The sequence below is a fragment of the Eptatretus burgeri genome, chromosome 7, assembly GCF_056783735.1.
Source record: "Eptatretus burgeri isolate ZD-2024b chromosome 7, Ebu_testis_v1, whole genome shotgun sequence".
NCBI classification, from domain to species: Eukaryota; Metazoa; Chordata; class Myxini; order Myxiniformes; family Myxinidae; genus Eptatretus; species Eptatretus burgeri.
The window spans coordinates 7,793,553-7,811,335 of record NC_140967.1 but is presented as its reverse complement, the minus strand read 5'-3'; the positions used below and the strand labels follow the sequence as shown (position 1 = coordinate 7,811,335).

At 43.4% G+C, this 17,783-nt stretch overlaps 1 long non-coding RNA gene across 1 annotated transcript in view; it reads left to right on the top strand.

Moving 5' to 3' along the window:
* LOC147022624 (uncharacterized) overlaps positions 1 to 17,783 on the top strand; it is a 91,402-nt gene that overhangs the window by 60,503 nt on the left and 13,116 nt on the right. The window contains exon 3 of the long non-coding RNA XR_015059679.1: positions 1,235 to 1,394. This is a non-coding gene — a long non-coding RNA (uncharacterized LOC147022624). The remainder of the gene's footprint in view (positions 1 to 1,234; positions 1,395 to 17,783) is intronic.

Sequence of the window (17,783 nt, the reverse complement as noted above, 5' to 3'; positions counted from 1 at the left end):
TCTTTCTCACTCATGATGCACTCATCATCGGATGGATGTCCTGAATGTCCCTCAAACGATCATTGCAGTTATACATGTGCACCCCACCATATTTTCTGATCTACTCAGCAATGCCACTCAGGGATCCTCATTTGTCTGTTTGGAAGATTACTCCATGCTCCACTCTCCACTCTCCAGGACAGCAACGCATAATTTTGGTGAATATCTGAACCCAGATCCGGATACTCGAATTATTTAATTTCCCAGTGATTTTTCACCGTTGGGAGGCGGGGGCCAAAAACTAGGTATAGCATGATATCTCAAAAAGTTGTCGACGAGTTATGACAAAAACGAGGTGGGTGAGTTGGTTCGGTGACAACAAGTAGCCGATTCGATTTTGGTTAAGGTCCGAATTCAGATCCGACCTCTCATTGGGATACAAAACGTAAACTGTTCAGCCTGGTGGAGGTATGCGCTCTGCCACGTGCCATTGTAGTTTTTGTCTCACATTATGAGCTCTTCACTTACTTGGAAAATCTTCCAGGTTCACTTTGCAGATGACTCCATCCTGTGGAAATACAATCGTTCCTACCTCACTGTCAGTACATCTTTTCTCTGAACATCTGTTAAAGTTATAAAAAAAAAGTTATCAGATGTATCAACTTGGAGTGTATGTCTTTCAACGAAGGAACATTAAAAACCTGAGACCTCAGTCTTTCCGTGTCTGTAAGATCACTCTTCAAAAGGATATAAAAGATCCTCTGTGCTAACAACAGAAAGCTCATTAAACATTGGACATTGTAGCATAGGCCTCTTGAAAAATAATAACTTAATTGAACTTTTCAGAATCAACAGGTGTATTTTGTATAGAAAGGGAAAGAGGTCGGGAAAGTGTGACATGACCTTTGCAATGACCTTCTTGTGCTGTCAGGCAGTCATTCATTTATGGGCCACATGGGACTAAACAATAATCTTTCAAATTTGGAGTGAACCGTTTGTATGAATGTCTTCATTAAATAAGTCCCTTTGTATTTTCCATGGTGTCTATGAGGAATATGCAGCACTTGAATGCCTGATGATGCATGTGTTTAGTGCTATAATTCAACTCAAAGCCTTTATTTCATGCATCTAATGGTCTCAAACAAAGAGGCATTCATGAGCATGTGTGAGGGATGCAAGGCTGTTTAATGATGAGTTCGGTAGGTTCTCGACGGTCCTGCAGATGATCACTCTGTATTCCCTGTGCAATCCGAAGGCCTCGTCATGCCCAGTGAGCTATCTGCAGCACCACCGTCAGCCATCTACAACCACAGTCCTTGCCAAAGGCTGGACAAGCATTGCAGTGTGCTGGATTTGAGTCCGACTGTGCTTTGCTCCTCTTCAACCCACGAGACCAACTAAAGCCTCCATTTTCGGTGAGCATTACATTTCCATGGCTGCTAATCCAGCAGGGTCTGTGATTGATTGCAAGGTGTTTAATATAAATCCAGATTCATATACCATGAGATTAACCAAATCAAATTTCATTATGTGATTTGTATATTTACATTAGTGAGGCAAACGAAGGAAGAATGTCTCTAGGGGATTTGTGAATAAATACACAACACTCTGTACATATCATTTTCACACTGCCATTGTTTGGTTGTGATGTTTCAGTTTGGTTTTCTTGAGACATAAAAAGTTCACCACACCTTTGGCCTGTACCTGTGTTGTATGAAATTGCATTGTATGAAATAGCTGCGATTTGTTGGCCCATGCCGGTGTAACATTCATAACCCTCCTCCCTGACCTGTCGATACCCAGTTATAGTCTTGGCGAGCCCGTATTATACCTCAAGTGTATTTTGCATCCCACCAAGCCTAAACTTTAAGACAGAACTCACAGGATAACTTCGAGGTATACGCACTTGCCTCGGAGCTATCGAGCCTGGGTTTGAATCTTGACCCAACCATAAACCACCACCCTGGCCTTGCATGTGTTCACTGTCTTTCCAATGAATGTTTAGTCAGAGGATCCATCCACCAGCGCTGGTTGTTTGTGAACGTTAAAGATGCCAATGAGTAGGCAAGTAATCACCAGCACCTTACACCAACATGACCAACAAATTACAAATTGCTGCCTAAAATTTCTCATCAACCCACACATAGAAAGCTTGCCAAGTACGGAAATAAACTCAACGAGGCAGCCTTTGTCCTGCAGTGGACGGAAAACAAGCTAATGATGATGATTATGATGATGAACACCACATCTAACCCTATAACCCCAACATACGAACCCTAACCCGAACACAAACAGCACTCGCTCTCACCCAAATACTAATAACTCGAACCTTAACCTGAACTGCTCTTGTGGGGGTTTACTCCACCATTGGCGGGCCGAGATGAAGCGTGAAGGTGGAACATGACCTGGCCCAGAATATAAGATTTAAACGAGTCAGGAAGAAGGGTTTGATCTGTTACACCGGCATAATAGTCACAGAAAGGAACCAATCAGTTCAAATTGGTAAATTGCCTTGGAATCAGAACTTAAAACTTCATTAAAAATCTGAAAGTGGCACAACGCCGATGACTTGTTGTACACCACTCCTTCCCAATTCCATATCTAGGTGATTCATGACATCATCGCCGGGCGCCGAAGGAAGGGAGTACTCAGTTTTTACTCCGTTTTCTTTCTTGCTTGTTGGATCGCCGAAATAGGTGACCCTTATTGTCAGTAATTCTGTCTGTTTGTTTGGATGTTTGTTCGTTTGTCATCAGCATAATTGGCAGTAAACGTGGGCCGAGTTTGACCAAACTCGGGTGGTAGGTACATCTTATGACCGAGTGCTTTGGAAATTGTGATGGTTGCTAGGGACGCTTTGGTTCCCCAGCAACAACCGAAAAACCTTCAAAATCGGTACCGTTCACACGAAATCAATTCTGAAAGCCATTATCCCACATAGGGTTATGAAATTTGGCACGAATGATCTACAGGTGATGCTCTATCAAATATATTCCGGTTTTTGTGATATATGGAATACTTTACCCGCAGCGCCCCCTACAATTGGGGTATGCGTGAAAATTGGTGAAAATTGAAGGTCCCCTAGCGACCAGGTGAGTGCATCGATACGAATGAAACTTTGCAGGTTCATGGTACTCAATGGGTACTACAACTTTGCCTCAGGACATATTGACCGATTTCGCTTAGGTCAGGGGTCAAAGGTCAATTAGTGCAAAAATCAATAATATGCGAGAGCTGGAGGTGCCTTCGTGCCAAATGCTACTCCTCCTCGGGTTATGGTCGGATGGTCATGAAAATTCACACTAATCGTCTGGAATACATTGTGCACAAACGATCGAGCCGGATTTTCGATTTAGATCTTTGTTCACCCACAGCACCCCCTCGAACTTTGGGGATTTCCGATTTCAAACCGCATTTTCGGTACTTTTCATTCAAGTGGATACCGAGTAGTTATCAGTAGATGGAACTGGATGAGATTTGATATGCATAATCTTAAGGTGATTCCCTATCCGCTGTATGACGTCCATTTTGCTCTATATCTTAGTTTCCATGCTCGGCGACCCATCGCCGCCTATCGGCTTGTTTGTTTGTTTGTCCGGACGATATCTCAGCCATCCGTTGACCGAGGAAGCTGAAATTTGGAGACAAAGATGTGCTTTGTAAGAAAAAAAAAGTTATATATATTTTTTATTCATCAATTAATTGATTAATTACTTAATTATAATCGATTTATAATTTATTTCTCATCCTGGCAAGATCTCACGCATATTTTGAGTTAGGAAGCTGATATTTGGACATGACAGTGACCAAGTGATTTGGCTATAAAGGGTGTTTTTGACTTTATTATTCATTTTTCGATGAATTAGTGGTTTTTTTTAAAAATAGTTACAGGTTCAGATGAGTCATTGGTGATTTCAGTATGCTCTTCAGAAATTGATTGAGAAATTAATCATTTTACGATTATTATTTATTCATTTTAATTATGCAATTAATCAATTATTGTCCACCGCTCCCTCCCAATTCCGACTCTATGCGCTGTAAGGCGGCATCGCCGCGTGCTGGAGGATTTATTATTTATTTATATGGCATGTGGGCGGTGTACTTTGAATGTACCGCTACTTGTAACTCTTCTATTTACGAGTTCCAGAAACTGTCTCAGAGACTTACGTCCTGTATATCTTAAGTTGGACCTCATCGTACATTGGTGTGAAATACCCTTTGCTAACAACTGCGATTGCAACTTTTTTTTTGTCGAAACGTACTTTACTTGTGCTGTAATATATCTCTCAAACGTTTTTGATTCGTTGTTGGTAAAATATTCAAGGGAACTGCAAAAAAATAGAGGTCCTGGCATGTATAACTCCATGAATCATACCTCGGCGATCCGCAAGAGGAATCGACGTCGAACAATTCGTTTTTGTTCGAACGTGGAATTTTTTTTTTATATGATTGTGCACTTTTCAAATCCCTCGGTAGAGGTAATGCGAATCCGGTTAAAGAAGACGAATGGCTATAAGCCGACGGCACGACAGGCCTTGGGCAGTAACTGTGTGAGCACGGATAGCATGAGAAACAACGGCTCCTCTTGAACACACCGCGCCATTAATTTGCTGTACCTTCAGCACGATGGCGCTCAGCCGCATACAAATCTGCACAACTTTTCACTAATAAACATCCTAATGGATGCGGCTTCCATGGTAACGCAATTCAAAACGTCACTATACAAGGTTAGACAATTCACGACACGGTCATTAACGTCACAGTGCTGTTTAGGGCAACGGCTGATTACCAGCATGGTAATGGCACCATGACATTTGTGTTTTCAATTCCTGAAGGTGTAACCTTGATTAATCAAGTTCATCGCACTGGTTAAAAAGTCAAGTTGTTGAATGCGTACGGCCCTGTGCAATTTCAGGGACTGTTGCGATGAATTTTACTCTTTTTGGTCTGACAGGGTGGTGCAGCAGCGAACTTACCTTTGAGCTGTCTTGTCTGGGTTTGATTCCTGACCCGACTATAAACTGTCTGTTTAGTGTTTGGCAAGCAGGGTGAGGAATCACAAAGTGGGCCATCACTCGGATGGATGTTAAACCAGGTGTCCCGTTTACTAGCATTGGTTGGTGGAAGATAAAGATCCACGGTGTCCTTTGCTAAGTGCAGGTGAGTTGTCACCGGTACCCTGAACAAATCCAAAATTGATGCCCAAACCAGCTTCAGTGGAATGTTAGGCCTAGTCAGTGTATTCATGACAGAGTTGGGCCAAACTCGCAGGTGGTTGGAATAATTGGGGCTACAGTAGTAGTAGTAGTAGTAATAGTAGTAGACTAATTGCTTTCAATGTTTTACCCCACTGCCAAGTGTAAGTTTTCCCATGAACACTGGCCTATCCTCCGAAAACACCTTAAGAACTCTGAGTGTGCAAATCAAACCAGGGACGTTGTCGACCATTCTCTATGCGTTCATTTATTGCTCTCAGTGTGTTTGTCGACAGAAACATCTTCTCAGTACAGTACTATGTTTGCTTCGAAGTAGGCATCGGTGAAGTGCCTCGAGAGATATGTCATCAATCAATGAGTAGGCTGTTCTGTATAAGTGTGGGGGGAGGGGAGGGTGATGGGGGTGAGTAAACTCAAGGAACAAAGGGGGTCTCCATGCGCAGAGCAGAACATCTGCGTTGGGCAAGGGGGTGGGAGAGGAGGGGATGCTGAGTCACCCCATGGGACTGCACCTGATACAAGTACCTCATATCGACCAAAGCGCACGTGAACCGAGATGTGTGGGTTTTAATCATTTAAAATTCCCAACTCGCGAGCATTCTGCGGCCAATCCGTTTAGAAGGTTATACTTCCTTCTCCAGGCAGAAGATCCAGACGTTACTGATCTTTGCCTGAACAGCTATAAATATGCCTCGCGGCCAGCCTTGGCAAGGTAGGATATCAATGAATTTTACATGAAGGCTGCTGCTGTTGATTCTGAGCTGGATTTAGTTACTGTCATGGCAAGGCTAAGCATATATAGACGTCGGCGCTGTACTAACCTCGGAGGCTCAATTTGTTCACAATGGAGACGAAAGTTTCGATTTCGGGACAAGATTACAAGGAGTAATTGAAAGAACTCTGCATTTGTTCCCCACTACCGGCACTGGGTAGATCTGCGATAACGTTGGGGTTTCCCTCTGAGTGTTCTGAACTATTCCTAGCCAAATGGAGAAATTCAAAAAAAATAGATATATATAACAACAAGTTAGTCATTGCTGTACCTGTACCTTCTGTAATTTCCCCTCTTGGGGAAATTTTTTTTTGGCCATTTTGGCAATTTGTTGCCATCAAGATCTGGTACTCCAACCATGATGATCGTGTCATCGCAGTGCGTTACTTTCAACACGCATTGTTACTTGGGAGGTGTGTTGAAAATATGACTCGGGATTGAAAGTTAAAGTGCAAGAACGAGCCGTTAGAGGAGCATCAATGTCCGTGTAACGTTTAGGTTAATTTGCGTGTTTTCGAGTGCAAGCAGCCTAATGACTGCAAACCATTCTATCAAAGCAATCACATTAACGTTGTGCAGCAGGATGGCCTGTCTGCGTCCAACCCCACTTTTTTCCCCCCTCTCCCCAACACCACCACCCCTCCCCTGCCCCTAATGAACGCCCCAGGGATGGCACGGCTCTGCGGAGCCGGCAGGTGAGAGGCCGCCGATAACCCACGGCTACATCTCAGCCCCTTTCGTTTCCATCTGGCTCGCCTTGACCCCAAACCGAGATGCGGGCCAGCCCCGTGTCGCGCCTCATTTTGCATTTTCGAAGATGTACGCGACGTGCGCTCGCACCAGGGTCGTGCGTGTGGGAGAGTGCGCACCGCGCATGGCACGTGACCCAGTTACGGAACTCACCCCCACTAACTCCGCCGCACACACTTAACATTATTGACAGAACCCTCATATTTAGACTGATCGGACAAGTGATGTTAACAACTGCTGTGCCACGGCCATAAATCCGCTGGGCCGCCTGTAATAAATGTGGCAGCTCCACAGCTCATAATAAAAACAGCCTCGGCGTATGTTGTCAGATTAAATTTGTTGTGACAAAAACTGATATTGCTGCGGTGAATGGAAAGTGAAAATACGCAAGTCTGAGTAAATTGGAATGATTAAAGTATCTGCTGCTCGGATAGTCAACGCCGACTCGCATTACTCAGAACTTTTGAGTTCAACATTAATTGCATTTGGCCAGGTTATTATTTAATGCGCTTCACCAAAATGTTACGATAACGACTTGTAAATAGTTCTTTGGATAAGTGTTTCAAAGTGAGTAAAAAAATTTTTTTTTGGAGGGGGGGGAATCCCAATTTTTTTTTTTTTTTTTTTTGCAAACCAAGTGAGTGAAACTGATTGAAGGACGTGAGACGTTCAGAACGTTCGAGGAATGAGATAGTCCGAGACAAGCCCTTTATTTTCCAAAATAAGTGTGTATGATGAGGTCCCAAAATAAGGAGAATGAGGTCCTTCCAGACGTGGTCAATTTGGAATAGAAACTCATGCTGCGAAGACTGTTCAGGCGATATTGTGCATGCGCCCCTGTTGTTGCTCAATGCGTCAATTGTGTTTGGAGCGGATTGCTGCGCTTTTGTTTAATCGGTAAAAATATATAAAACGCGTCCAACATGAGAGATTAATTCCAAGTGTTTTCACTTCTTTTACATCCTCGGTGAGTGTGGCTGAATGAGAAACTACCAGCGTTTTATTCCAACATTTGCCTTCATGCACAATCGCGCAATCATTCTTCGTTCCAGGGGATTGATGTAGCACGAGCAGTGTTTTGGTTCCCCAAAATGGCTTTAAGGCGAGCCACTTCATTTCATTCATCTTGCTGTTTTTCCTTAATGTTTTGCTTGTTTCTCTTTACAACGATTCACGACTCTCCTCCCCTCCTCTTCCCCCCTCCAATCTTCATGTAGAGCCAAGTGGGCGCGTGGACTGCATAAAGCAATGTTTGCATCTTAATGTTGCGCTAACGGACAGCAGGTGCATTTCAAGTCGTACAAAATGCTGCTTATGATTTCAATATCATATTCGACATGCAAACGCAATTGAAAAACGCATAATTGTAATGGCAAAAAGGGCCGGCCTGGCCGGAGCATTCATCTTACTTTGAATGACAGAACACAATATGAAGTTTGTTTGAAGGCCGCCTAAGGGAAGTGCATGAAATTGATACATAAGTTTCACAGTCGGAACCTGTCACGCCGAATGATAGATGATGCCCAGTCCGCGCGCTCTCGTTTCTGTCGGTTGTCTCAGCGGACTTGACTTGGGAGGGAAAGAAAAAGTGATAAATCATTAGTATGATAAATTCCAGCAAGTTTGGGTGAAAAGTGTGATCTACAAGGACGAGGCAAAGGAGCAAGGATTCCTTTTGACATTTCATTTAGTCTGTGTAGTATGTGTGTTGCACTAAACCCTCCGTGTGCTTCTTTAGCATATATATATATATATATATATATATATATATATATATATATATATATATATATATATATATATATATATATATATATATATATATATATATATATATACATACACACATACACACATACACACATACACACATACACACATACACACATACACACATACACACATACACACATACACACATACACACACACACGAGCAGACCACTGAAATAAAAAGGGAATCCTTTTATTCTTGTGGGTTGAAAGAGCTCAAAATTGGAGGCTGTAAAAGGAATGTTTTGAGTTGTAATTGTGCACACTTGACACTTAAAGGAGAGAGTAAAATGAGTTCAACAACGTAATGATTTCTTCAAAACATTTGATTGGGTAAACCTTGGTTGTAAGGGTTGCGCTGTCTGCACTTTATATGTGTGAGGATGCAATCTCTTGTGTACAATTTTGTTTTTTTCCTTTATAATCTTATAGTAGGTCAGGATTAATTTAAAGCAACTTTTATTTCATAATTTATTTTCTCTCTGAGGAATATTTCTGTGTTTCATTGGGGGTAGGGGGAGGTGACAGACCAACAGCATTAGCCTATTATATTGTTGCAGGCCTGGGATCACGTTGTTGCCACGTCAAGCCATATTAGATCCGTGACTTGCTACAGGTACCATATGAACCTGTACTAACTTGTTTAGTTGTCGGTGACTAAACCGTCCCCCCCCACCCCCCCATCAAGTTCCTTGGTGAGGAGGGTGTATGATATGGACACCCAGCAGGATGAAGAATAAAACCTGTCAAAGGGTGAAGAAGATCCTTGTGAGCCAACGGCCATCCATATCTTGTGGCCAACTGTGTCTGCGGACGTCCTCCTGCAGTTGGGTTACCTTTTTGAGGGAGTTGGTGGTAGGATTTGCACTCGGGCCACCGACAAACACTTAATTCCACAAAACACACAAAAAACACAATAACAAAGAAAATTGAAAACCCACTCCGTGGAGTACTTCCTGTGCAGGTGCCCTTTGCAGGGCAGCTCACCGGATGACAGGATTGAGGCAAAGCCGTCAACACCTCCATTCTTTGGTGATAGGAGGAAAAGCATGGGATAACTTTCCTCGGTCGAGTTGCATTGATGCTGAAGTGTCGTCCACCAGATGGCGGTCCCTTTGGGTGGGTGTTTGGAATGTCTTATCCCAAAGAGAAGATGATCCCCTGTCTGCTATCATCTGAGCTCCAGCATTTGAATATCGGTATTGTAGTACTCTCTGAGGTCCGGAGATGGGATAGTGGTGAGATCATGGCAGCTGGTTACATGGTCGATTTGATGGTTACCATGCCCAAGGAGTTTCTGCAGCTGTGTCCAATAAGCTGACTCCCATGATAATTGAGGTAACACCAGTCAATTCAGTGAATCGGGATGCCCTCTGGGGGATTCTTGGTCTTCGTGGGGTGCCACCAAAACTCATCAGTCTGAGGTCTGAACTCTACGCTGGTACTGAGACTACTGTGAGATGTGGTGACACCATCTCTGACTTATTTCCAGTTGTTAATGGAGTTTATCAGGGGGTGTGTACTGGTCCCCACACTTCTCAGCGCTGGTATGGACTGGATGCTGGGGAGGATGTTTGAGAGATTGAGCTGCGGTGCATTGTTTGGCAATCTCAACATCTCTGACCTTGATTTTGCAGATGACGCAGTCATCTTTACGGTGATTCTGGATATCCTTTTGGGGGCCCTTGAGGTGCTGAAGGAGGAGTCGAAGCCGCTAGGATTATGGGTTTCCTGGGTAAAAAGGAAGATCCAGGCTTTCAATGATATCTTGGACGCTGCTATCTTGTCTGTACCGGTTTGTGGTGAGAATGTTGAGGTCATGGAGGGATTCACTTACCTTGGCAGTGATATTCATGTCTCTGCTGCCTGTGAGCCAGAGGTAAACAGACGTCTGGGTCGGGCCTGGGGAGTCATGGATTCGTTAGATCATGGAATGTGATGCTGTTGGTACCTGTGCAGGAGGAAGAAAGTCTGAGTCTTCAGGTCCTTGTTGCTTGTGAGACTTGGGTTCTGACCAAGGATCTGACACAGATTCTTAATGTCTTTGGTAACAGGTCTCTTCGGAGACTCCTTGGCTATCGCTGGTCGGACTTTGTGTCCAACGAGCGGTTGCTGAGAGAGACTCAAATGAGTTTTGTTACCTGCATGGTCCAGGATATCAGCTGCGACTCTCTGGACATGTGGCTCGTTTTCCTGATACTAATCCTGCTCACCAGATTCTCTCAGTGAGTGAGCCTCATGAGTGGAGGAGGCCAACGGGCTGACCACATGCCTCATGGTTGCAGCAGGTTGATCAGCAGGAGATGGGAATGGGCCAGGCATCTGCCTCGGTGATGGCCAGACGGAGGCCCCTGGAGTTCCGGTGGAAAGTGGACGCAGCGACGCGCTACTCTGACACATGCCCCCATACCTGACCTGTCCTGTTGCGGAAGTGCTACGGGGTGAGGGGGCTATCCCTGTTTCTCCACGATTCAGCGATAATCAAGGCCATCACACATGAATAAGTCTGTGTTGCAGTTGGTCGCTAATCGACCACGAATGCCAACAATTTAAACACGTGACCCAGTGTCCTTCGTCTGACATCCGTTCAACTGGGATACACGCTGTCTCCTTATCAAGTAATCGTGCACTCGGCAGTTATGCTCATTTTATATTTATTGGATCTTTATTAAATTCAGCCGAGCTTACTGCTCGCACAACACCAGACTGACGTGAGAGCTAATCCGTTGGGGAATTATATTCTCCTGGCTAATCTGTGTATGGACATTGCTGGACCAACGGAAGAAAGGACAACCATGGGCAGATTGGACATATCGTTCAACAAGAATCATTTATTCACAATAAGCAATGTGGGGTATGGGGAAGGAGAGACGGGAACTCAAGGGCTGTAATGGAGTCAAAGGGCACCTGGGGCAGGAAAAGGGGAAATGCAATACAAAGCAATCAATGTGTCTATTTACAAAAAGTAAAGAAAATGCACAAGTCGCAGACTTAACTTAACCCATTCCTTCCCTACCGGATAACACGACAAGGGTACCCATCAGACCACACACACGGGGAGACAAATTGGAAGGGGCAGGATGGCCTCAGCCTACAACATGTGGAACCATTACCCTCCCCATCTTGATACCGCTCTCCCTGCCACTTTCCGGAATGGCCCCGACACTGCACTCCACAAACAAGAGTCCACAAGCTCCATCGGAACCACGAACCAAAGCGTCTGGGACCAGGGAAGAATTGAGAGAGCATTGACCAGGGCAGAGCGAGTGAGAGTGATGACCAGAGCAGAGAGGGAGAGCAATGCAGAGCATCTGGGACCATGGCAGAAATTGAGAGTGCGATGACCGGGACAGGGAGAGGGAGAACCAGAGTATTGGGCACAACTTTATGGTCTCTGGGGTAGTTGGTGTCAAAGAGCCGCTCGTCAGATATTCCGAGGCGGCCTGGGGCCAGATATTAGGCCACGTCAGATCTTAAGTGCTGGCCCCATACCAGCCATTGGGGGATGTCCCTGCAGCCCCTCCCATTATGCTGCCCACCCTGATATGCATTCATTTGGCCCTTCCGGCTGTCGTCAGGAGTGGAGCTCTGCACTCAACATGGTGAAATCACTTTTACCCACATGCACCCGGGATGAACCCCACATGTCCAAAAATGTCCATGGCACAAAGCTAGGTAGTTGGTCAATTATTGCAGGAGGGATGTGTCGAGTCCTGGTCCATCAGCCGGTTGGGTTCAGGTGGAGGGCAATGAATGGGGAGTAGGGAACCAAAATACAGTACGGGGTAGATGGCAAGAAATTGCAGTGCAGACTTGACGTCCATACAAGTGAACAGAAAAATAAGGACTTGGTGGGGCTTTAAACAATAAAGGGGAATTTCGGAATTTGGCGGGCATTTCTAAAGCCGTGGCTTCGGCGAAGGTTCCTGAACACTTGTGTTATTCGCACATGCCGAGAAGTTATGGCAGGGAAACAACGCATACCCTTCGTGATGATAGCAGTCACGGCACACGTCATTATGCGATGATGTTGCAATAATCCCGACAGGTTGAGTGGGGGGGGGGGGCTCGCTCCCTAACCCAACGCATTTAATTACATAATATCTCCGATAGGGAAGGTACTATTCTTAACATACATTGCGGTAATAACTCTTCTAAGAATGTACGCGTTGTGTGCATTTCAATTTTGACATGCGGTTGATAAAGGCGTAACAATATAAACCTAGCAGGGACCAACAGAACATCCACATCATGTAAAATGTGACTTCAAGACCTCAACTATCCCTCCCCCCTCTGAACAGACCCAAGTCATTAACCGAATGTAGGTAATTTGGTCACGGTAAAACGGTCACAAGGTAATTTGGTCACGGTAAAACGATCACAAGGTAATTTGGTCACAGTAATTCGGTCACGAGGTAATTTGGTCACGGTAATTTGGTCACAAGGTAATTTGGTCACGGTATTATTATTATTATTATTATTATTATTATTATTATTATTATTCACTGCATTTAAGGCCAGTAAGGCCCAAGAGCAGTAATAAACATTTTCATTTCATGGCCGGCGAATCTTGTTGGCATAATGACGTGTTGACCAAGTTTACTAACTACTATAATGGAATCGATTCTGTCTCCCTCAACTTTTAAATTCCGATTCCATTAAAGTCGTCAGTAAACTTGGTCAATACGTCATTATGCCAACAAGATTCGCCGGCCATGAAATGAAAATGTTTATTACTGCTCTTGGGCCTTACTGGCCTTAAATGCAGTGAATAATAATAATAATAATAATAATAACTAGAACTGCCACTTTATAACTGCTGGCAGTGATGACCGGGTACCCAGAAGTGTCCGCCTTTGACACAACTGATACAACATGAGACTTAAATCATAGTCGCAAAGTTTCGCATTTATCGGATAAGCGGTGCCAGAGAAAACATTATTTAATGGTGATACAAACACAGGCCTGCTTCGAAACGGCGCGGAACAGACGAGTTACGAACCGGGCAGCACAAAGCGTTCAATTTCCTTATTACTGGCGAACAGATTCAAATAATTAAATAATTCTGGCTGCCAAACCGCGTGACCGATCAGGTTGAAATTTTAAACCTTTGTTTCGCATGTCGGCTAAATTACAAATGTGAAGTTTCGTATATATAGAAGCAGCGCTTCCAGAGTAAACATTAATTAATATTTATCCTTCAATCCAAGATGGCGGCCAAACCATGTGACTTGTCATGTCATAATTTTCACCACATGTGCACACACGATCGCAGACGATAAGTGCAAATTTTCGCTTCGCAAGGTTAAGCAGTTCCAGAGAAAACATTATTTAATATTTTTCTTAAAACCAACATGGCTGCCAAACCCTGGGCCCGATCCCGTTGAACTTTCAAACCCTCATTCCGCATGATTGTTCCGCCATAACGGTCATGTTTCACATTTATTGATGTAGTAGTTCCAGAGTAAACATTAATTAATATTTTTCCTTCAATCCACTATGGCTGCCAAACCTTGCGTCGTACCTCAAAAGGGGGTGAGAACTTTTTATTCGTCATGGAGAGGCGGTTATAGTAGTGGAGTTTCGCCTGGATCTGTTCAGTCGTTTCAGAGAAAAAGACGTTTTAAGATATTATTTTTCAATCCAAGATGGCTGACGAACCATGTGACCTATGACATCACAAATTTACATTCTGCTTCCAACTGGGCATTGGAACACGCCTGTGAAGTTTCGTGTTAATCGGTAAAGGTGCGTTTTTCTATCCAAGATGGCCGCCAAACCATGTGACCTGTGACATCATAATTTTTACCATGCGTGCTTACACAATGGTAGATGATAATTGCAAATTTTTGATTCGTTAGGTTAAGCGGTTCCAGAGAAAACATTATTTAATATTTTTCTTAAATTCAAGATGGCGGCCAAACCATGTGACTTATCAATTCGAAATTAACAAACTTATATCGCCTTCCTCTCCCGAATATAATTCTGAAATCTCCCCTTCAGTGGACCAGCGCTTCTGGAGAAGAAGATGTTTGAAGGTTTTCGGGTTTTTTCAAGATGGCCGCCAAACCATGTGACCGATCAAGAACAAATTAACAAACTTGAGAAAGGACCTCATGGGGAATATATGTGTGAAGTTTCGTCTTCATCTGTCTTGCCCTTCTGGAGAAGAAGATTTTTAAAATTTATTCATTTTCAATCCAAGATGGCTGCCGAACCTTGTGATCTATGATATCATAAATTTAAATTCTGCTTTCCATCGACGACCCGAACAAGTGTGTGAAGTTTCGTGAAAATCGGATAAGGTCTATTTTTCTATCCAAGATGGCCGCCAAACCATGTGACTTCTGAGGTAAAAAAATTTTACCATGTATGCACACTTGAGGGAGGAAGGCACTTGCAAATTTTCGCTTAAATGGCTTATGAAATTCCAGAGAAAACATTATTTAATATTTTTCTTAAATCCAACATGGCGGCCAAACCATGTGACCTATCACTTCGAAATTAACAAACTTGCATCGCATACATGTCACGAATATAGTTCTGAAATCTCGCCTTCATTGGACCAGCGCTTCTGGAGAAGAAGATGTTTGAAGCTTTTAGGGTTTTTTCAAGATGGCCGCCAAACCATGTGACGTATCAACAACAAATTAACAAACTTGAAAGAGGACCTCAGGGGGAATGTGCGTGTAAAGTTTCGCCTCAATCTGCATAGCCGTTCTGGAGAAGAAGATTTTTTTAAAAAAACACTAAAAAACAAGATGGCGGCCGAATTACGTCATCGATGACGTCAAGAAAAACATTTTCGTCAGTGATTTTTGGCGTAGATGATGCTCAGAATTTTTCAGATTTTTCCCATATGGCGTTCTACTTGACGAATTTTCACCGGTATATCGCTTCACCTATGACGTCATGAAAAATCACACGTGTTCCGCATAGGGAGCTTAGTAAAATGTATCGAGCGAAAAATTTTTCCATTGCACGGTTTCTGAGATACAGAGGTCCAAAGTTTATCGTTTTTTTCAAGATGGCGCCCGTACCACGTGACCAATGACGTCATAATTATAACGTGATTGTGCTATCAAAAAAGATACATACTGTGGTGAAAATTTTGTCTCGATCGGACTTAGTGTCCCAGAGAAAATGGTTTTTAAAGCGAAAAAGGGTGCAAAATGCCGGCGGAAAAAGAAAAAGAATTAATAAAAATAATAAATAAACAGAAGAAAAACAATAGGGTACCCTGTACTCACAGGGTACCCTAATAATAATACCGTGACCAAATGACCTTGTGACCGTTTTACCGTGACCAAATTTCCTGTGACCAAATTACCGTGCCCCCATTAACCTACACTCCAAAACCTCAGGTCTTCAACCTCAGCCTCCACCTCCCGACCCTAAGTCCTCAATCCCCACCCTCCCCAACATATATCCTCGTTGTGTCATTTTGATAGAAGTCGTTAATACATGTACAAAAGTAGTTTCCATTCATCCGATACCCGGGGTGCTTTCGTGTCCTCTGTCCTGCCGCCCCGTTCACTTATGAAATAGACAGATGAAGTCACGGTCTCTGAGTGACTTGAGTTGCCCTGATCGCAAACGGCTTTAGTTATTAATCGTCCCTTTAACTTAAAGGACAAATTGTGTTTGGGATGATTCGCGTCTGCATGGAAACCACCCCGCACTCGGTGCGGTGACTGCTCATGCTCGAACCGCCATTTTGGTGGCGGGTGTGAGGGAGCACCAGCACGTCACATCGCCGGCTCAGATGTTCTCCCAAAGTATGGTGGTGCCTGCCTCAGTGACTTGATTATACACATCATTAAATTAAATAATGATGGATGTTTTCTTTCACAATGTCGTGAGATTCCCAGAATCACTCGCACAAAACATCGTTAAAATGACATGGGTTTTCTGGTCTCTGGTCGAGGTTTTGAAGAAAAGCTCAAATGAGCTAAGATCCTCGTCCTCTTTATGATGCCGTCATAAAAACGAATATGACGTCATTGTGATTTATCACGTTTGCGATAAATTATCTGTGCTAATGCCCGGCTTGATTCCTGCAAACAAAATTCAAACGGCTTGCCTAGTTTCGGAGATAATGGTATAGGTGATTTCCATTAGCGGCAATATTATGACTTCAACTTTTTTTTCTTGGAAGAATTTCCAAAATCGGAGATGGTTACTGCCTGCGCGTGGGCTTTCTGCATATACCTGGCAAGTTTCATGAGGATCCGATGAAAACTCTGGGTTGTGAAACAAAAAATGTCAAAAAATAGGGATGACGTCATAAAAATTGATATGACGTCATAGTGATGTATCATAAGTGCGGTAATTCATCTCTGCTGATGCCCCGTTCGATTCCCGCAAACAGAATTCAAAAAGCTTGCCTAGTTTCGGAGATAATGTCTTCGGCGATTTCCATTAGCGGAGATATTTTGACGTCGTAACTTTTTTTTTCTCGGAAGAATTTTCAAAATCGGCGATGGTTACTCTCTGCGCAGGGTATTTTTTTACATATATATGCCAAGTTTCAGGAAGTTTCGAAGAAAACTGTAGGCTGTGAAACAAAAAAAGTCCACAAGAAGAAGATGAAGAACAACAACCTGAGTTAGACTTCGAGATCCTACCCAAGGATGTAAAAATGTTGACTGCCTTTGTGCATATATAAAACATTGTGGTTATATTCATCAGATAGATTCTAATTGCACTTACCAGAGGCCTGAAGCATGACGCCTATACCTTCACAAGGCCTGTGATGCCTAGCGGCTTTAACCTTTCCATATTTGATGATCCTTTTTACAATCCGTTTGGTAGTTTTACAATGAAGAGAAAACTTGTAGGGAGGGCATGACAATTATGAATACGACAGCTCTGAAGACGTCTTTAAATTTATATCAGACAAACATGGCGGACAAAAATGTGTTTTTGGGTGGAATGGAATGTTGCACACAAACGGATGGATGAATCAGCGTATACGGATGGATGAACCAGTCTATTATTGTAGAGATAGATGTGTAAAGTATTATGTTTATGGGGTAGATGGAAGAATTTCATCGAAAATATAGGTTTGTATAGCGTAGCTTGGTCTGTTGACGTGTAGGAGACATCTCGATGTAAATTAAGTGGAGAAACTGTGAGCTTAAGTGTTACGTGTAATCGCATGAGGGGTGGTGCTGTGTTTAAGGATAAGGAGGGCACCGCATGAGGGTTTAAAGATAATTTCTCCCAGCATGTGATTGCCCCCTGTGACCTTTTCCGATGTTTTTGCATTTCAAGACCCGTGATTAACAAGGG